A 22775-nucleotide genomic window follows, 5' to 3' on the forward strand; every position below is an offset into this window, starting at 1 on the left:
ATTGTATAATAATGTGACTCGAATGACAATTATTCTCTTAAATGCATAAAAAATAACCTCAATCGATTGAAAACTCACGGAGTCATCGAAAGAAAAAACGAAAAAAGATTGTTTTTTCTTGTTTACGTATTTTTTTTAAGAGGCCTACACCACCGAAACTAGCGCCACCGAACATTTTATTTTTTTACTCCTTAACCAGATCAAATTTAAAAAATCTAGCTCGGTACTTTGCTAGTATATTACTTGTAGTATTTTTGGTATTACTTTTCACTATTCTAACTGTTCATTATTCTAGAGAACTTTTGATTACCGCCAAAAGTGGCCACTTTTGGCGGTAATCAAAAGTTCTCCTTATTTACCGAATGCAAAATAATGAAAAGTAATACCAAAAATACTACAAGTAATATACTAGCAAAGTACCGAGCTAGATTTTTTAAATTTGATCTGGTTTAGGAGTAAAAAAATAAAATGTTGGGGGGGCGCTAGTTTCGGTGGTGTAGTCGCCTTAATAAATAAATAAACGTTCTATATTCAAATGTATTTTGCTATAAATAACTGTAATCAACAATTTTTTATGGCTTTTATGAGCCTTTCATTAAAATGTGTGCCACCGCTGTTTACGTCTAATCTATACTAAATTTTCCATCAATGGGCCACTTTTATGTATTCATCATCATCATCAGCCCATATACGTTCCCACTGCTGGGACACGGGCCTCCTATGAGGGTACAGGCCATAATCCACCGCGCTGGCCAAGTGCGTGTTGGCGGATGACACATGTCGTCGAACTTTTAAATTCTTCGACATGTCGGTTTCCTCACGATGTTTTCCTTCACCGTTCGAGCAGTGGTGATGTTACAACATGCGCAGATAAATTGAAAAATCAATTTAATTCCTGCGCGCTCGCCTGGTCTCGAACCCCGGACTTATCGATTCGAAGTCCGAGGTCTCACCACTGAGCCACCACTGCTTTTATGTATTAGATAGTAGTAAATAGCATCTGTAATATTATATAATATCGGGTTCTAGTATGATGCAATATGTTGTTGTTTTTAAACTTTTTTCAATCGACTTCAAAAAAAGGTTGTCAATACAAATGTATTTTTGGGTTTGGTACCTCTGAACTATCGACTGGGTGAGCAGATATTGATGATTGTTTTTTTATTTGAACTCTGGTGCCTCCTGTTTCAATAATTATTAGAACTTTTTGGTCTTCTATGTATGGAAAGTCAGGGCACAGAATGTACATACTAATTATTTTATAATTTTTTACAATTACAAATGAAAAAACTAAAATAATTTAATAACATTTTCTCAACGTAAAATCACATAAGTAGGAACTTTTAATTGCGCGTTCGTTTATTCCTGAATCAGAGTAAACCAGTTGCAGTGACATCGCAGGTTCCTTCCCTGTACGTAAATAAATAGATTACAGGCAATGAACTTTGCGGAAAACTGTGGAGTCGCTGTTGTTTTAATATTTTTCAATTTGTAAGTACATGAGTATAATAAATACACGTAAAATATATCACAGCATTTAATATTAATGCACAGTTAATTTTATACGTTAGTTCTTTCTTTTTATGAGTATTATGTTTTAAGGTGTCTTCAATTCCATCGACTTAAGATCCCATAATTCGCCATACAGATTTTTCGAAACTCTATCTATCTAAAACAGTGAAATATGAAACACGATCCAAAAAAAAAATCACACTAAGGCCGCGTTTCAGCAACTTGCAAGTCTAATTCCCCGTTTCCACCTGCAAGTAGACTTGCAACTTGCAAGTTGCTGTCAGACAGACTGCCGGACATTTCTCGCGGAAGTTTTCTTGCAGGTGGAAACGGGGCCTAAAATCCCCATCGACTCCACGCATCCTCTGTCCGGGTCGTCGTTCTCCATTGCATAATAACGACTCAATCGATTTATAGTCCAGCTCCGAGTCCGGACTCCGGACTTGTTATACGATTGGCGGAAATATATTAACTTTTTGTATCATTAGGTATAGGTACTATTGCGCAAGCGGAATTTGAAGTATTAAGTGGTATTAATTAGCTGTAATTTATACTAATATTATAAAGCTGAAGAGTTTGTTTGTTTGTTTGTTTGAACGCGCTAATCTCAAGTCAACATCTGGTAGTGTTTTTAATAAATTGATTCTTCAGCATTCTTTTGATAGTTAGATAGTAATTAAAAAAAATTGTTTTTCTTTTAACCAAATTTTCATCTTGGGTTTGAGGTACCTAATGTTCCTTCATTTAAGTGATTAGGATAGTGTTTACAATATTATTAGTGATAGGAAAGTTTTAATATTCAATTTTTTAAGTTTTATAAGGCAGAAAGCATAATAATTAATAATTAAAAGCAAATGAATCAAACACGTCATATTTAATAGCCAAATCATCGGAAGCGTTCCGTTAACAGAAACGGTGTCAATGGAACCGGCCGTGGGACTTTGTTTGTTTTAACATTTTTGTGTTATCTGTGCTCTTTAATAAAAAAGTAAGAAATTCTATTACGGCAGCTTATGTGCTCTGTATAAAGATATGATGTATCATCACTACATAGTATAAAACAAAGTCGCTTTCTCTGTCCCTATGTCCATATCTCCCTTTAAACGCTTAAATCTTTACAACTACGCAACGGATTTTGAAGCGGTTTTTTTTAATAGATAGAGTGATTCAAGAGAAAGGTTTTAGTATATAATTTATTAGGTTTTAGACAAAGCGGGCGAAGCCGCGGGCGGTAAGCTAGTAAAGATATAAGAAATTCCACGAATGCTTATTTAAGTCTAAGTTATAAGTTTTTATGGGGAAATGAAGACTTATATATATAGCTTAACTTAAGAAGGTAGAGCTAAGTAGGTTATAACTTATAACTTTTAAGTTTTAATACTAAAATACGAAGGTGTGAAATTTCGCAATCTTAGCATGTTGGTAACACGAACCCATACAATAACATTTTTCTCCTATCAAAAATTTGTTAAAGCTTTTCACTTCAAAAAACTGTAGATACAATACACCTATGTAACTCAAGCGTTACATGGGTGCATTTAAACTACCATAAATTTTCCAAAGCACGGCTTATTATTTAAACATTCAAATTTAAACCAAATGAATATATTAACCTAACCAAATACTTTAACCTCATCCATACTAATATTATAAATGCGAAAGTAACTCTGTCTGTCTGTCTGTCTGTTACTCAATCACGCCTTAACTACTGAAACAACTTGCATGAAATTTGGCATAGAGATATTTTGATACCCGAGAAAGGACATAGGCTACTTTTTACCCCGGAACATAGGATAGGTTTTATCACAGAAATCCCATGGGAACGGGAACTATGCGGGTTTTTCTTTGACTGTGCGGGCGAAGCCGCGGGCGGAAAGCTAGTACGTAATAAATTATCTACAGAATATTCATAACTTCAAAATCGTTTCGTTGTTTTTGGAGTGGTTTGGCATCCATAAATGGCATCTTGTTAAAACGGGATTGTAAAAGTAGCTTACATAAATATAACTAGTTTTGCCCCGCGGTTTTACCCGCATTACTCCTATATTGGTCTTAGCGTGATGATATACAATTATACAGTCTATAGCCTTCCTCGATAAATGGCCTATCTAACACTACAATAGATTTTCAAATCAGACCCGTGGTCTGAGATTAGCGCGTTCAAGCAAACAAACAAACAAATTCTTCAGCATGGTAATATTAGTATAGATAACAATACTAATTGTGTAAAATGAATAAATACAATTATTTTCCTAGTTGAATTTCCTTTATTGTCAAAAATTATGTTATTTCGTAATATATTAAGCTATTGCATAGCTTCTATCGCGGACCTTGAGCGCGGGGACCGAATCGAGAAATTCCGTAACGAAAAAACCTCACGCTCCCCACTCCGACGGGCGGAGGTGTGGCTTGAAGGCATAGCATGCAATAGCTTTACCGCGGCAGTCCCCGAGTGACACACGTCGTTTTTTTTAGTACAAAAGTACCTACAATAAATTTATTTCTAATCAGAAAACTTTCATATATATATATTATATTATGATATTGCTTATTAGTTTTCAACGAGCATAAAATAAATTGGATTTTATATCCTGTTGCAATTAGCTAATTTAATGTAATATCTTCTTGGATTAAATACAAGAAAACAAGTGTGTAATAAATTTTAATTTTATTAACACTTTCAAAAACTTGAAACAAGGCCTTTACACTCGATTTGTAATTATTACCACATCGTTTTTAATACAGCCGTTTTCGGTTTTAGGGTTACCCAAAGTATGAAAAGTACATCCATAGATACCGTCAAAAATTTTGTCATTTATAAAAATCAGTGTCAGTGTTTGTCTAGTTACCTTCGCTTATTTTGATGGTACTTAATGTTCCCAAAGTTTACTTAAACTTGTGATATCTACGTATACATAAAAATACTATATTTTATTACTTAAAAATTGTATATACTTAGTTTTAAGCCGAAAATTGTCCATCTAAAATCCCTCCTTTTGCAATTGCTTAAAATAACTGTACATTCATAATAATACAAATTTCTTAACCATTATCATTATTATATACGATGATATTTGTAAACGAACCGTATAATCACATCTCAATGTATGACATACATTGCTTGCTAGGTATGCTTTATTTTACATACTCCCCTACAAACGACACAGTGTATTTAAACATTACTCGAACTCCAGTAGTTTAACTACAAATTAACTATACGTATAACATTGCCTCTTAGCTAGGTTATGATTTACATACTCGCGTACATAACACGCAATGTATTGTACATTACTTGAACCTAGCAGCCTTCACGGATCAACATACTCTTTCGTAAATCTGCCCGGATATGGCGAAGGTAATTGGAATGAACTATCTTATATTTATAAACCGCTAACGGTTATATTTTGTGGATATGTGTACATACTATATACTCATAGGTATTTTTATTTCCTCTGATGAGGTCGCGGACGAATTCTACTAACACCCATGGCCCCATCATTGAAGCGGCTCGATGGAACACAGTGGGGTTTAGGTCGGTAGGAATACGACACAGCTCATGGCTAGCGTTAGCTACTATAAAGTATTCTGTGCCCAGGCTTCGTTTTTCCGTAAATTTTCATACATAATTTGTCAATTTAACTGACAATTAAATTAAGCTATATGATATTAGCAAGCTGAGAACCCGGTACAATTATTTAAATCTAAGCTCTTAACGTCGTCAACAGTGATCGTTTTAAACTCCATAGTAAATACCCACTTCTATAAAGGAAGACTTATCATCCATTACTGGAAGTATTTTTCTATTCCCTATTCGTAAGACTTGTATAAGAAAAATCAAAGAGAAATAATGCGTAGGAACCATAGAGATCTAGAGAGATGCCAATCGCTTGCGTTGAGTACGAAACCAGTGTCTCATAACAAATTTACGCACACAACAGTAAACAAAATAAAAACAATACTTCGCGTTGTGTGCGTGTCATCACACAAAAATTTGAGAGCGACTATTCGTTCGCACACTAGATTGTAAGTAACGTACGTATACAGCACCACACAGCCGCAAGATATGCGTTTACGATAGGGATTGCTTGTCGATAAAATGAAAAAAGTTAAAAAATTTATAGGCAATACAGTAACTAGGTAGAAAATAGAAATGTACACCTTGATGGTAGCATTCATGGTGATGAAGTACATAAAGCATTGCCTATTGACTTATTGTAAAGTAAAATAAGTATGAAATAAGTGATTTTTTTTAATCCATGAATAATAATCACTATACAATTATTGCTCGAGTACCTATCAAATAATAATAATACAATCAGATATTAAGCTAATAGTAATACATTATGATATAAAAATAAGGTTGTAAAATAATACATAATACGATAAAAAATCCGAATCTTATCGACATGGACACACTCGACGCGCATCCTCAAGTAACGACCGCGAGCAGCGGCCGTACTACACGATCGAACGTTTTTGTTAGCTTTAGTATCTTCATTATACATTGCGGTATTCGTACTCCGCGTTTGAATAGAGTCACATACAGAAGAAGCATTGTAAACTATTTACATAAATTAATGTGACTGTCGTTCTGTCACATAATGAAACCAAGAAATCACTCTACGTAATATTGTTTTTGAAATTATAGTAAGAAAATCGTATAATTTTCAGTACTTACCGATGGTATGTGATTGAATTTGACTTAAAGTTGCTGGTTTCACTTCGGTTTTTACAAACTTTAACGGAACAACGCGGCATTGTCAAATAATACCCGGCCGACGGTTGAACGTCAACTGAATGCAACAAACAGCATGTGTTCTTTTTTTGGGCATATTGCTGCGACACCGGCCCCGCCCCCTAACCATATCTCCCTTTAGTTTCTGTGATCTGTGGTAGGAACTCTATAAAAAGCTGGATTATTTTACCATCAACGTTAAGCCTAGTCACATAATACCATACTATTATAGAAAGATTACTCAATATAGTCAGTGCTTATGACTGTCTATGGTGTGCATTTCCCGTAATCATATAATGATCTATTTCATAACGAGTTATCTAAACACATTCTTGGTATTGTTCAGGAAATAAACTATTGTTTTTCCTGGTTTCTGGACCGAAAATAGTCGATATAGGCCTATATTTTATTACAAAATTGTGACTACATACTTCACGTGTTCAGTTAAACTGTCAAGTGCAGGAAATTTAACTATTCGTTAAGATTCCTTTCATTTTCCATTGTTTTGAGCCCTTTTTTAACTTTTTAAGAACCTCTTTCAAAGTTTAACAAAAATGTAAAAGCATCACTAATGTCGTTTCCTAGATGTAGCGTAATGTCTGTTTTGCAATGCAAATATTAAAAATTCCAAACAGTCAAATCCTATACAAATACAAGTATTATATCAAACTATCTGTGCTCTGCGGTTTCACCCGCATTGCTCCGCTCCTGTTGGTCTTAGGCCTTAGCGTGATGATAAAATAGCCTTTCTCGATAAATCTGCTATCCAACACCGAAAGAATTTTTCAAATCGAACCAGTAGTTCCTGAGATTAGCGCGTTCAAACAAACAAACTCTTCAGCTTTGTAATATTAGTATAGATTTAAAATAGTATAGGGATTAGCAGAATCTATGATTAAGTTTAATTGAATAATAAAAGTAGTATATAAAGCTTAATAAAATAATTACGGAGATCGCTAGAAAATTATAATCATTTCTAGGTCACTTGGTTCTAAATAAAAACTCACATAAATTACAGTAATAAGTATAAGTAGTCTAATGCGAATTTAAATTGGATAATAATACAGCATCCATATTAATATTATAAATAATTTTAATTTTTAGTTAATAATAAAAATAATTTTAGTTTGCTGTATAATAATAAGTGTTCTTTAATTTATATATTTTTATGCATATTTTATGTAAGTATTAATTTATAGTATAAGTACCTACTACTACTATGAAGGCCGTTTTTCTTCAAAGCAATCATGATGACAAGAAAAAATGCTGCTGAAAGTTTATAGAGAAGAGTTATCTCATGTTCTTACTACATTTGTACAACTATCACAATTTATTCATTACTAGCTTTCCGCCCGCGGCTTCGCCCGCTTTGTCTAAAACCTAATAAATTATATACTTAAATTAAAAAATAATATACTTACTTATCCTTTTCAATATATCTATTTATTTAAAAACCGCAGCAACATCCGTTTCGTAATTTTAAAGATTTAAGCATACAAACGGACATAGGGACACAGAAAGCGACTTTGCTTATACTATGTAGTGATATTTAATTATCCATTTCATGGATCATGTATATCGATATTTCGAAAACTTAATCACAGAGAAAGGCAAGTTGACAGATTACTAATATTAAATGTTACACCGTTAACTTCAAGACATAACATTAATTTTCTCAATATTTCCTAATTCGTAACTATGTTTCGAAAGATCTCAATACGTTCTACTAATAAATATACTGTATAAAATAATTATACTGTCGAGAAATACTTATAATTTTCGCCGTTAGTACATCGACGCATTCGCGAGCATTTGCAGCGAAACAACGAAAAATCTGTCAGTAGTATGGCAGGTTTTTGCATATGATATGTCTCACTCTAGCACATAGATAGATGAAATAGTTGCGTCCTTGTCAGTATTGTTTCGCAAGGAACTGCGAAATGGCCATTACACAGACGCATTGCGAAAAAGTTGCGAAAACATTGCTGTTTAGTAACGTTCCGCAGATATTTCGCTACGCCGTAGTTTCGCATGAGATTCGTTGCCGCACGCGAATTCGTCGGTATACTAACGGCGTTTGAATTGCAATACTTTCTCATACTGTGGCAACATTTCCTACACTACTTCCCAGTCAAGTTACACCACAAACGTTACGTTAACTTTAATGTTATGATTAAATGTCTGTCTCTTTCAAAACTGTTTAAGCTTCGAGTTACATTATTATGTAAGTAATTGCTGAAACTTTGGTTCGTTATATTCATTTCATATTATTTCTGCACATGTGTTTTGTTTTAGATCATAAATTATATCAACAACGATTAGCAATCTTTCGAAATGAGTAGATGTCACGTGTTTTCAAAACCGATAACTTAGTAAAAAAGACGAAGTATATTAAAAAAAGGCCTAACTAAAGCTATTATGTATCTTCTTCATTCTTCTCTCTTCGTTATTCTTTTATAGATATTACGTAAAACAAAACAAAGATACCAATTTTGGAAGACATAAAAATATTAAATAAATCGCAGAAAATCAAACAATAACCACATTTATTTGCCTCCATAAAACTCAATGTTCATGTCCAATTACTAATCGGATATCGATATTACGAAACATCGATTTCTATTCGATGATCGATTCGTGTTCAGCAGCCATCAGAGTACAAACGGATATAAGTATTACATAAAATTTTTAGATTTATTCTTTACGCTATTTACTTGAAAACCCTTAAGTGTCAGACTATATTCTTTCAAAAGAGTGCTTTTCCACCAATAATGTGCCAGGATGAGTAGCGAGTTATGTGTTTGTAAATAACCAATAGTATCGCTTCAAACGCTCGCTTCAAACTTCAAACTAAATGAAGAGGTATGATTGGTTCTTTACAAACACATTCCTCGCACATTATTGGTGGAAAAGCACCATAGTATTAAGTAATTAAAACTAAAATATCTAAAAATAATTTCTGTATTTTCAACCGACTTCAAAAAAAAAAGGAGGAGGTTATCAATTCGTCCGGTATGGTTTTTTTTTTTTTTATTTTATGTATGTACACCGATTACTCCGAGGTTTCTGAACTGATTTACGTGATTCTTTTTTTGTTCGATGCGGGATGGTGTCGAATTGGTCCCATAAAAATTTTATTCGGATAGGCCCAGTAGTTTTTATTTTATGAGCATTTTTGTCTGTATTTGTAAATGTTGCAAGTGCAAGTTTGAAGTCGGTTGTTTTTAACGCAGTTATCACTTTTTTATTACGAGATTCTATATCTATTATTCATCTCTATAAATATTTAATTAATATTTAATTTATAAATATTTAATAAATGGATGCCCATCTTACGATTACGAAGCATAATTTTAGTTGTATACAGGAGGAGATGAAAATATACTTTGAAATACGATTGAAATTTAAATTATAGACAAATCATCAATCATCAACGAAGTCAATCTTCTTAATATGTATATATAAATCTCGTGTCACAATGTTTGTCTTCAATGGACTCCTAAACCACATAACCGATTATAATAAAATTCGCACACCATGTGCAGTTCGATCCAACTTGAGAGATAGGATAGTTTAAATTTCAAATCGTTTTAGAGAAAGCGGGCGAAGCCGCGGGCGGTAAGCTAGTGTAATTATAAATTATAAATCCATAAATATAATATCAACATATAACTATTATGTAAAAGTTACTCCGAATTTTATCGTAATTACCTACTACGACGATGTTGACTCAAATACGCAAAATGGCTGAAAAGATCTGATCTGATAATAATTATACAAATAGTGATGAGTAGCTTTCATTTATCCTAAACAAAATGTACCAGAATATCTGAATTCTGAAACATATGTGCCAGGATACAACAAAATCTAGGACTAGCTTTTGTTTTTGGGCGGGTAAATGCGCGGACCACAGATAGTTAATACTTTGACACAATTCCACAGATAATGAAAACGGTTAAAGGAGGTTTTACTTTTTAAATCATGCAACTGGTTGCATTAAATAAATATTAAAACGTTCCGATTGCGCTAACTGACCTTTATATGTTGTAACTGCTGGCATGTTATTTGTAATCGTAACATAATAATTACAAAACTGTTTATTTTATGCACACGCACACATTTGCATATGTTTATGGGGAAGGGTATGCTTATGGTTGTGTTATGATGTGACTATACTACACAGTACGTTCATACAATCATACAAACTGCCATGACACAATTTTGAATGTAGCAGTTTTCGTTACAAATCCTACTAATAATAACTATAAATGCTAAAGTTTATAATGGATGGATGTTTGTTACTCTTTCACGCAAATACTACTGTACCGATTACAATGAAATTTGGTATGTAGGTAGCTCAAGACCTGTTATAAGACGGGAACAGGAACTATGTGGGTTTTTCCACAGTTGACAGATATAATTTATACGTGTGGTTTTTCTTTGATTAAGCGGGCTAAGCCGCGGGCGAAAATCGCTTATTAATATACCGTTCTTCTACGTTTATCAAATTTTATTCAAGTCGTTTTTACAATTTTTTCTTATTAGAATTTGTATGTGAAATATGTTCATCTAATTTGTAAATTTCCCGCTAAAACAAATTAATTTTTTAAATACATTTTTAGTTTTTACGTAACAAACGTAAACGTGTTGAAAGTTAAAATTGTTATGATATTATAATTAAGCTTAGTTTGTTATATTATAAGTGAAATAACTATGTACATTATAATATGAGCACATAACAGTCATATGGATGAAATAACAACATATTTAACATAACCATGTAATGTAGAAAAAAAAAATTATCAATACAAAATTTTGCTTTACAGAGTAACATAAATTGTATGCTATATTATGGCTTTTTTTAATTGAAGTGAAACATCTTTAGGCGCGCTGAGAGTAAAATTTCAGAGTCGCGTCATTGCAATACCGTCACGTCATGGAGTAAGGCAACGATTTTTGTATATTTTGATCGTGCCAAAGAAGTTTCACTTCTGACACGTGTGCTCAGCACACACGCTCTTTTTTAAATACTGAGTGCAAACAAAATGTGATTTTTGACACATTATATTATTATCTTATCATCACCATCTTTAAATTAAGATAACTTTCGAAGTGATTCTTCATTAAGAAAGCAAATTTAAATAAGTACTTGCATACAATTAAAATGCGGTCCGTAATTAGATTCGCGGGGAAAGTCGAGAAATGTACATTTAAGGCAGTCGTACTTTAGAAAGTACTGGAGTACTGCAAGGTATTAGTTTGAGAGCTGATGACAACTTTACGTGTGTAAAAATATATAAAGAAATCACATAATTTATTTATATATTTTTAGTTTTTACAGACCATACAGAATGAAATAACTTGCTTACTAAAAGTATAATTTTGGATATAAGTATCTAGATGTAAAGTTATTTTTGGCAATAAATTCATCACTCTTTTTTGTGAACTGTTTTATTACTATTCGTGGTTTTTGGCAAAGCCAATTCACTTTAAAGAAAAAAATGTTGTGTGGTTTTATGAAACCACGGTAAAAGTGAAACTTTTTCACACTATAGACATTTAACTAAAAATTATCGTATTTGTACGATAATTATCGTACGTATCGTGCGTCACGCGACATGCACTACACAGACCAAAAAGTTTGAGACGATGTAATAAAAGTTTCACTTTAAAAACAAACATTATCTCAGATAACAAACATACTGTAATCCTTTTGAATTAACAAGTTTACGGTATATTATCAGGTTTACTTCTAACAATATTAGTATAAGCTTTATCCACCAGCTCTGCGACTATATCAGGAATATTTCTAACAAGTTCTGATTCGTTTCGAATTATTTTACTTACAAGGGAAGACGTAATTACCGCAGTGAAAGGTCTAGTCTATAGATATCACAGATAGCTATCTAATTAAAAACATATTCTTGTCACGGTGTTTATGCTCGTACCACTCTCTATGGCCTTAAAATACTAAGAACTATCTATTTATTTATATCTATAGAAAGATTAGCTTAGACTATTCCATGATAACTAACGAAAGCATAATAAAATATACCTATGTAATAACCTCATAATTTAGTGAACTTATATTCAAGAATTTACTCATTGCTCCAACAATTAAGTGAACATTAACTAATTAGTTGAGACACATAATATTGTATCTATCGTATTTTATGAGTAGATAATATTATAGTGAAAAACAGTGAGTAAAAGAAATATTTTTATGCAGTGCAGTGATATTAACATAATAAGATTTATTTCTCCACACAATATCTATTATATAACATCTAGTGCAAAGACTGTAACTGCGTCTATTTGCAACAACTCTATATTTTAGAAACACTGACACACTTTAATTTAAATGAAAATTCATGAAACTGAAAGTATTCCGTTTGTTATATATATAGGTATTATAAAAATAAAATAATGCGGGCTATTCACATACCTACTCACAATTTAGAGAACAGCTGAAATTGCTCCGACCGCCGCGCCGGCCGTGCAACCGAGATTGTCCCTGCGCAGGTGTGTGAGTAGCCCGCTTTATTACAAAACGTGCTATCAAAATTGATTGATTGGATTGATGCTATGCTGCTTAAATATTGTCTTGTATGTGCCATAAGCTTTCACAAACCTTGATCAAATCGGAACCCTTCCATAGCCCTTTAAAAGAAAACGTCCTATCAAATTCATAAGAAAATAGTTAAGAAATAGTCAAGTGTATCGGAAACAACAGACAAATATTAATCTAACTTCTACGCAACTTGCCGCGAACAATAGCTTTTGTAACACGCACATCGATTTAGTATATATTACGAGATGATAAAACTTTCAAATGTAAGACAACCTTGATTTGGTAAAACAATGAAATTATAATTCAGCTAAAATAGGTCTACGGTTGACGCAGAAATCTATGAAATGAATGAGCACTCAACAGATCCACTAAAATGAATCATTTATTTTACATAAAAAAATACAAAATTAAAGTGACTACTGTAGTGTACTGTAAGTAAGAACTGTTTTTCAGGAGCCTGTGTCTTCCATTAACAGTTACACGACACGAAAAAAATCAGTGACAATTTAAATAAAATCAAAAATACCTAAATTAAAATGTAATGAAACCTCCTTTTTTAAAGTAGTTAAAAACTAAGAGTAAATTTATCTTGTAGGCGTACATAAGAAAGCCTTATAAAATTAAAGATTAACAAAAATCAAGTTACTTTGCGGTTTGACCTGATTGATAATCAAACGGAGATTTTAAAAAGCATTTTAGTGTTAGATAGCTAATTTATCCAGGAAGTTGGTTTCTCAGGCTATATATAGATCATCACTCTAAGACCAATAGGAGCGGAGTAATGCGGGTAAAACCGCGGATCACAGCATGTATGCTATAACAGTCGAAGCGGGTTTTGAATCAAACACTAATGAGAGGTCAACTAGCCAACATTTAGTATTTTACGTGCATTTCCTGATAAAAATAATGAATCATCTGATTATATAATCTTGATTTGACGTTATAAGGAAAGTTTAAACAAAATACAAAGCTATATATTAAATATAATATTATGTTAATTTTATAGCAGCATTACCCTCTGTTGTGATCATTTTATGTTATGATATGACAGCCATTTTTCATAAAAATCATCGTCTTATTTTCGCTATAAAATTTCCAAAGTCAAAATATAGTTCCAGTCTGTTGGGCACGAAAAGAAGATCTACTTATCCGTTAAGAAAATAAATCAAGGAATGAATTTACTATGAAATGTCTAACTCTGCAAACTTCGGTGGTAAATCACTACATAGTAAAAAACACAGTCGCTTTTTCTTTCTCTATGTCCCTATGTATGCCTAAATCTTTAAAACAACGTAACTGATTTTGAAACGGTTTCTTTACTAGATAGAGTGATTCAAGAGGAAGGTTTTAGTATATAATTTATTAGGTTATAACGAAGCGGGCGAAGCCGCGGGCTAAGCTAGTAATAAATATCCTGTTATTTGTTTCTATAGTAATAATATTAATAATTGGACACGCAATTCGCTTGTCGATACAGTTTTATTAAGAAAACATTACCTACATATAAATTTTCATGCATTTACTTTGCGTGCTATTTTATTGATTTGTATATTCATTTATTTGTTAACAGCAACATTGGTTCAGAAAAAACTAGGATATATACTTATAATAAACTTGATATATACTTATAATATTAATATAAAAATATTTTTAAAGGTATATATTATATGTATACTAGCTGTTCCCCGCGGTTTTATCCGCATTGCTCCGCTCCTATTGTTCTTAGCGTGATGATATATAGCCTACCTATACCTACCTTCCTTCCTCGATAAATGGGCTATCTAACCCCGACAGATTTTTTTCAAATCGGAACAGTAGTTCCTGAGATTAGCGCGTTCAAACAAACGAACTTTTTAGCTTTATAATATTAGTATATATTTATAGTTTCCGTACGTTTATGTCCGCTTCTCTTTAATTGAATTTGACAAGCAATATGTTCCAATATTAACCTATTTTTTACGGTCTACTTAAAAGTTAATTTTACGCTGAATTTCTTTTAATACTTTTAATCATTATTAATTTAATTATAAACACTCGTGACTACTTACTGTTAATTCACCAAATAAGTAAAATGTATTAGATTTGTCTTAACCAAACGCATCCAAGATGTAAGATATACACTGACGTAATGTTTTACTAATGATTACATCAATTTAGATTACATTGTTTTATTTCAAATAGTGAAGTGTTTATTTCCATTGTACCAAAAATGTTATAAGTAGAGCTATATTATTATTATTGTAGTAAGAGAGTATTGTAGTTGGCTTGAAAATATAAACATTAAAATCAATTTCTAAATCAGACAAGGCCTTTAAAAAATAACATTTTACATACAGTTAACTCAAATACTGATTCGCCAGTAGTGTTGCCCAAATTCAGTCTTGGTCTTGCAGTCTTGGTCTTGTTCTTGCGTTTTTGCAAGACCAAGACCAAGAACAAGACCGCGTATTTTTAGCAAGACCAAGACCAAGACTGACCGTGCAAGACTTGAGCAAGAACAAGACATAGCCTGCAAGACTCTTGCGTCTTGCAGCTAGGACTTAGCGCTATTTCACTGAGTAGTTAGGTGTAACAGTTAGGTGTATAGGTAGGTACGCTTAGGAATTCTATGAGACGCAAAAAACTGTATCAAAGAATATGAAACCTATGGACCTATGCGCATTACGACTAATACCATAAACATAGCGATTAAAAAAATATATATTAAAATCAAACTGAGTGCATGCATAGTTATGTTTTAACCATCGGCACTTTGATAATGCGGCATCAAAGGTTTTGTACTTACTTCTCAAAGAAAAACAATCGTTGCCGCCACGCCGAAATCATAACATTTGACACTATTTGATTGCCGTCATAGGGCGTAGGTATAGTCATGCAAAATAATTTCGAATTTTTTTAAGAGTACCTACAGGTGTTCCAAAGAATAAATAAGTTTCAGAGTGCTTAGAATGAAAATGAATACATTATACTGATCACGCAAGTATCTTTACCTGTGATCTTTACTATGGCTATGTTAATTCAAGCTCACAATGTTCCAATTCTAATACGTTTTTCTAAGATTTAAAGTAAACTTTAATAAATAGTAATAGACTAATAGGTAATTGCAAGACTTGCAAGACTCTTGGTGCAAGACCAAGACCACGACCAAGACTGGGAGCGCAAGACCAAGACCAAGACCAGGTGTATTGGCGCAAGACCAAGACCAAGACTGGCTAAGTCTCGTCTTGTTCTTGCATTTGGGCAACACTATTCGCCAGACGTTGCCTGGAAAGCCTAAAGTTTATTTATAGTTGATTAGTTTTTATTTTTAGCGCAATATTCTTTAATTAAATCCTCCTCCCAACAATAACACACTCAACAAAAAAATCGCCAAACATTGATAAAAAAAAAGTAAAATAAATCGGTGCAACTTTCCATAATAATTATCACGAGGACTTTTTATAATATTGAATATAAAGTTTCTTGCCGCTTCTTCAGCTTTAGAAACTGCTTTCCGAATCGGTGGTAAATTATTATTCTTCTGTATTTTGACGATTCAAAAGCGCTTCTAAACAAAGTCTATTTGAATTAATAAATGTTTGAGTTTGTACTCTTTATGTACCTAGTATTTTACCCTTTACTTTACAAACGAAGTCATGCGCGGAGTTCAAATCCCGTTAGGCTCAGCAGCGATGGCTAGCAACAATTAGTGGCCGAAGAAATTGTTTTCCGCGTTACGGTATATTATGTAAAGTGCAGCTTGCACTTGGAAGTTATTGGCTCTTTTGTATTTTACAAATTTATTTGAATTTATTTATTATTTGCATTTGTGAGGATTTTTAGTTTTGTCGTTGCGTTGAGTATTTATAATAGGTACCTAGGGCATAAGGTCATCTTTTGAGTAAGATAATATGCGATTTACCTTGTTGATGACAGTTTCTGTAAGTTGAAGTTCTTTGTATTTGGTGGTATTTGTTTAAACTAAACAAATACCACCAAATACAAAGAAGCGTAAAAAGCACTAATGTACATAAACTTTAATACAAATGTTTAAATTAGTTTTACAAAATAAATTCTCTGAATCACGTTTACTTTCGTCTGTCTGTTCGCATCAATATTGCAAACAGCTATCCATATTAGCACATTAAATTGACAGAATAAATAATTCAGATGGAATACTAGTACATTCGAATGTTGGTAAATTTCTAAATGAAGAGAAAATACGATGCCTCACTGCATGACAATTGTACCTTCAACTTTTAAGGTGTGGCATATGGGTAAATGTTTAAAGACCACATAAATAACGAGATAAGGTATGATTAAACGAGTTTATGCCTAACAATGATATAAAGTGAAACCAAAATCACTACATAGTATAAAACAAAGTCGCTTTCTCTGTCCCTATGTCCCTTTGTATGCTTAAATCTTTAAAACTACGCAACGGATTTTGATGCGTTTTTTTTTAGATAGAGTGATTCAAGAGGAAGGTTTTAGATTAGGTTTTAGTATATAATTTATAAGGTTTTAGACAAAGTAAAGCGGGCGAAGCCGCGGGCGGTAAGCTACAAAATAAACGCGAAAGTTTGTAAGTAAATATTATGGATTTTATTGATGTTACACTTTCACGTAAAAACTATTGGGCCGATTTGGATGAAACTTTACAGGAATGTAATGTGAGCTATGGTCCTACCGCAAAAAGGAAAACTAACTGTGAAATTGCTATACTGTGTGCAGATTGTAATATAATAATAACTATTTTATATACGGAGAGCGTGAGGTTAATCCTGTCATCATCATCATCATCAGCCCATATTATACGTTCCCACTGCTGGGACACGGGCCTCCTATGAGGGTACAGGCCATAATCCACCACGCTGGCCAAGTGCGTGTTGGCGGATGACACGTCATGTCGTCGAACTTTTTAATTCTTCGACATGTCGGTTTCCTCACGATGTTTTCCTTCACCGTTCGAGCAGTGGTGATGTTACAACATGCGCAGATAAATTGAAAAATCAATTTATTTCCTGCGCGCTCGCCTGGTCTCGAACCTCGGACTTATCGATTCGAAGTCCGAGGTCTCACCACTGAGCCACCACTGACTGCTCTATTTAAGTTAATCCTGTAATTAACAAAAATGTATCATCAAATGACTATGAAATACGCCATCGTGAAAGTATTAAAAAATCAGACAAGATTAAAAATATGTTTATTAAATAACACGTTATCGCGATTAAATTAACGGGCTAGTCACGACTCACGACCGCGAAACATTTCGTTCTATTTTTTATCTGTGGCTCGTGTGCCGTTATTTAATTCTCACCATATATTATCTGTTATTTATTACTTTTGGCGCGAAGACGTCATTTATTTGCGTAACTTGACAGTTTCGATGAAAAATATTAATGTGCAAGTGATTTTAACATCAATATTTGTAAAAGTTTTAATGGACTCTTAATTTCTCGAAGAGAAAAGAAAACATGGATATTAATTACATGTAATTTGTTTTACGTAAAACTTGATGTAAATATAAGGATTATCTGTTATATTTCTGTACATCATGGTAAGCAGTCACATAAAATATTTTCGTTTCAATTAACGGTAACATAATCTCATTCCAAAGTATACCAGTTTTACATATTCTTCTTATAGTTATATAAAAATGAATTGCAAAATGTGTTGGTAAGCGCATAACTCGAGAACGGCTGAACCGATTTCGATAATTCTTTTTTTATTATATTCCTTGAAGTACGAGGATGGTTCTTATGTAGAGAAAACGTAAACATGTACCACGGGCGAAGCCGGGGCGGACCGCTAGTTAATTATAACACAAACAACCGATTCTCTCTTTGAATAATGTTTACAATACCATGCCAAAACGTTTTGTTTTAAATAAATAAAAAACTGGCATATTACACGAACATAAAACCACATAAAACCCTGAGGTAAAACCGCAATAAAACGGAATTGCCGCCATTTATATCTGTCATTGTGACAGCTCGAGTCAAGTGTCAACTGTCATTTCAACTTTTTTTAAGGACGTTCCGAGTTACGCAATGGCTCATTAGGGCCATTTAAAATAAGTACCGCCACGGGCGAATGGCAAATTACATTTCTTTATTTTCCATGCCATAGCGAAATTCTTTTTTAATGATACGCTCACACAAAGTTAATATTATCCCTTAAATGTATGCGTGCTTTGAAAAACAATTCGTGGAATATTTTTCATGTAATTTGCATTAATTCAATATATTAATAGAGTGTAATTTATATTTGTATGCAAGTTTCTTTTTTCACGTGCCTGGCATTCATTTTGTGTTACATAAATTAATTACATTGTTGATATTATAATGGTTAAAAATGTTATACAACCGTACAATTTTGGAAAACTACTTAAACTATTCTAAACATAGGTCTACAATTAAATAACATGAATAACTTAAAGTCGAACATTTATCTATTCAATAAGACCTCTTGTGGAAGCACTTATTAGTCGTCATAACATAGTTTTACCCGCGGCTTTCCTGTTTTGTCCACCACTAATAAAATCTTCCTCGAGAATCACTCAATTAAAAAAACCGCATTAAAATCCGTTGCGTAGGTTTAAAGATTTAAGCATAGGTACATAGGGATATAGAAAGTGACATTGTTTTTATACTATCTAAACTATAATATGATAAAACTGAAAAGTTTGTTTGTACGCGCTAATCTCAGGAACAACTGGTCCGATTTGCAAAATTCTTTCGATGTTAGATAGTCCATTTATCACTCTTCGACCAACAGGAGCGGAGCAATGCGGGTAAAACCGCGGGGCACAACTAGTGTAGTGATAACAAGAACCAATAAGAATCATGTGAACTACGGCATAGGATTCAAATCACGTTCAGCGAACAATAGTGTTGTGATATGATCGATAACGCTTCTCAAAATAGACTACTCGAGTTTCTGAGCTTCAACTTTATTGGCATAACACATTTTGCTTATTGTTGCATTTTTTCTCGTCTTCCGTTACATGACACGTCGAAGTATGTGAAATAAAATTTTGTCATGTGTTGCAGTTTGTAGGGCAGGTAAGCATGGCGTTTAGTTAAATAAAGCCATGTCAAGAAATATATAGGTAGGTAACTAATTATAATACTTCAAATGTTATAATGTAACGTTTTACATTCTTCTAATTTTTACACAAGAATCATACATTAGTGTTCTATACACTGGCATCGTAACATAAAAGGAGATCAATGATGACGAATTTTGGTGTCCGACGATCCTACCAATTTTACCGCGGAAATTCCTATACCTTTATGTAACTATCTAAGAGATTTCCTACCTTATCAATAGCGTACAGCAACCATACATTGGATTCTAAACGCGATTTATTCATTATACCTAGGTATATTATATCCCGACGTTTCGCACACTTTGTCACGGGGAGACCACGCTCGCTGCAAAGTGTGCTAATAAATCTCGTGTCAAATCGGTTAAAATCTTTAATTTCTAAATGTATAATGATCGCGTAAAATCAAACTCTAGAAAAAAACCATATATTGGCTGATTTTCGCTCTTATACTCAAATAGATACAAAAATCAAAGTCATGAAGCAATCAATACTCAATAGCATACATACCTTACATGTCGTGTCGCAATCGACATGCTCCGTAAATTATATGCGTTGTAATTTATTGTACTATGCAAAACAGATTCTTTTGATTGTAACGCGGTTTCTATTTGTTAATTGTGTTAGTGGTGTTTGTGGAGTAATGTTATTGACGAGCTGCGCTTCGCGGTTTCACCCGCGTGGCTCCGCGCCTGTTGGTCTTAGTGTAATGATATTTGGCCTATAGCCTTCCTCGATGAATGGGCTATCTAACACCGATTTTTTCAAATCGGACCAGTAGATCCTGAGATTAGCGCGTTCAAACAAACAAACAAACTCTTCTTTCGTTCTTCAGCTTTAAAATTATTAAGTTGTGTCTTGTACCTACTTCAAGTAAGAGCTTTTATGCGGTTCTTCTGTTTAAGATCTGATATGCCGAATTTTTTATACATAGGCTCCAGAGAAACAAACAATTATTTATTAAAAAAAATCATTTTATCCATACTAATATAATTATAAATTCGAAAGTAACTCTGTCTGTCTGTCTGTTACTCAATCACACCTAAACTACTGAACCAATTTGCATGAAATTTGGTATGGAGATATTTTGATACCCGAGAAAGGACATACGCTACCTTTTATTGCGAAATATGTACCACGGGCAAAGCCGGGGCGGACGACTAGTAGTATATATGTATAATAAGAAGAAATGACAGTGACGTACGACACACAAGAAGGACAGACAGACATATCAACAGTTAATTTCACAATTAAATATATATTTAAGTTAGATTTTTAGTAAATAAAATCAATCATTTCCTTTCCAATACCACCCGGTTTAGCCGTGAAAACGAATACATACCATACGTCCATATAGGTACAGCATTTTTAATATGTATTAGTATGGATTACACTTCCCTCTTTATATTTCCGTAATAAAAACTTAAATGTTATAAAGTAAGTAATATAATACCTTAGAAGAAACCGCACAATACAAAAACCTCGGCATTGTGCATGACAAGAATATCAATGAGTATTTAGCATAAATTTCTTTTTAAATGTCTTAAGGTTCTAAGGTTCAACTTATTTTTATTTTTATTCACGTGGTACGTGAATTATATATTATTGAACAGAAACAATAACGTAAGTATAGTAAAAAACCATCTATTAATAATTTGAATTGATATGGGTGTAATAATAAGTTAGCCTCTTGGACGTTGGTTATCTCGTACTAAAAATCCTACTAGGTAAAATTATAAATGCAAAAGTATTTTGAGGATGGATGGATGTAACAATACTATTTTACGCAAACACTACTGAAGTACTGAACCGATTACATTGAAATTTGATATGTAGATAGTGGAAGATTCAGAATAAAACATAGGCTTTTATCCAGGATATAATATATCCAGTATATATACCACAGGAACGGGAACTATGCGGATTTTCTTTGAAAATTCGGGCGAGGCCGCGGCCGCAAATCTAGTAAGATATATATTCGATTTTATCTAAGCTCTATTAAAAATCCTCTTCTCAGCCAAATTATCTTTATCAAACCTTTTCTTTAAATTTTGTCATCAAACTATTTCAAACAATAAGAAACACATACAATTACACTATTAAAATTAATGTTATCGACCGCGATCGACGTTGTAAATAACAATTTGGTTCAAGGTATATTACCACCATAATAGCAACAGGCAACAGCTCTTGACCAAGGCATAGGTACCTAAAAGTATACTAATATTTTAAATGCGAAAGTTTGTTTGTCTTTTTATCTGTGCACCGAATTGAATAAAAATTAAAATGAAAAAAGCTCAAGAGCCAGCCTCAAACATAGTAATATTAATATTAACACCTAAAAAGCTTATATAGGGAATGAAAGTCTTTGTCCATAGCTTTATTTGCGGATGAAACCACAGGAAACAGGTAGTAAAATATACCTATATATAAGATATATTTTCTCCATACATTGCGTAATGAAATAATCAATTATCACAAGACTTTGCCCGCGGCTTCACTTATATCAAACCTATGTGTATGATATAAAATGAAACATTTGTGATTAATGCATATATATACGTATTTTATTAAAATATAGTTTATACTATAATTGTGTTGTAGCAATATTTAAGTGTTATTAAATATCGTGGAATAGCCCGTAATTAATTAAAACGAGATGATGCCCCCGGCTTTGCGTAATGGCTATAATATCAAAGAATGTGTTATATTATATATAGATGACATACGTACATACTACATAATGATGGACATAGAATAGTTTTATTTTTTCAAAATTTTTCTAGAATTATTTTAAAAGAATTTAATAATTAACTAAGTGTGTGAATTTTTGTACACAAAAATCGTGCAATCAGCTTTTTGCTAGG

At 32.8% G+C, this 22775-nt stretch overlaps 1 protein-coding gene across 2 annotated transcripts in view; it reads left to right on the forward strand.

Annotated features, from left to right (window-relative positions):
- Positions 1-22775, forward strand: part of LOC123701620 (rhophilin-2) — a 68750-nt gene that overhangs the window by 28219 nt on the left and 17756 nt on the right. The window lies entirely within an intron of this gene.

The sequence above is a fragment of the Colias croceus genome, chromosome 22, assembly GCF_905220415.1.
Source record: "Colias croceus chromosome 22, ilColCroc2.1".
NCBI lineage: Eukaryota > Metazoa > Arthropoda > Insecta > Lepidoptera > Pieridae > Colias > Colias croceus.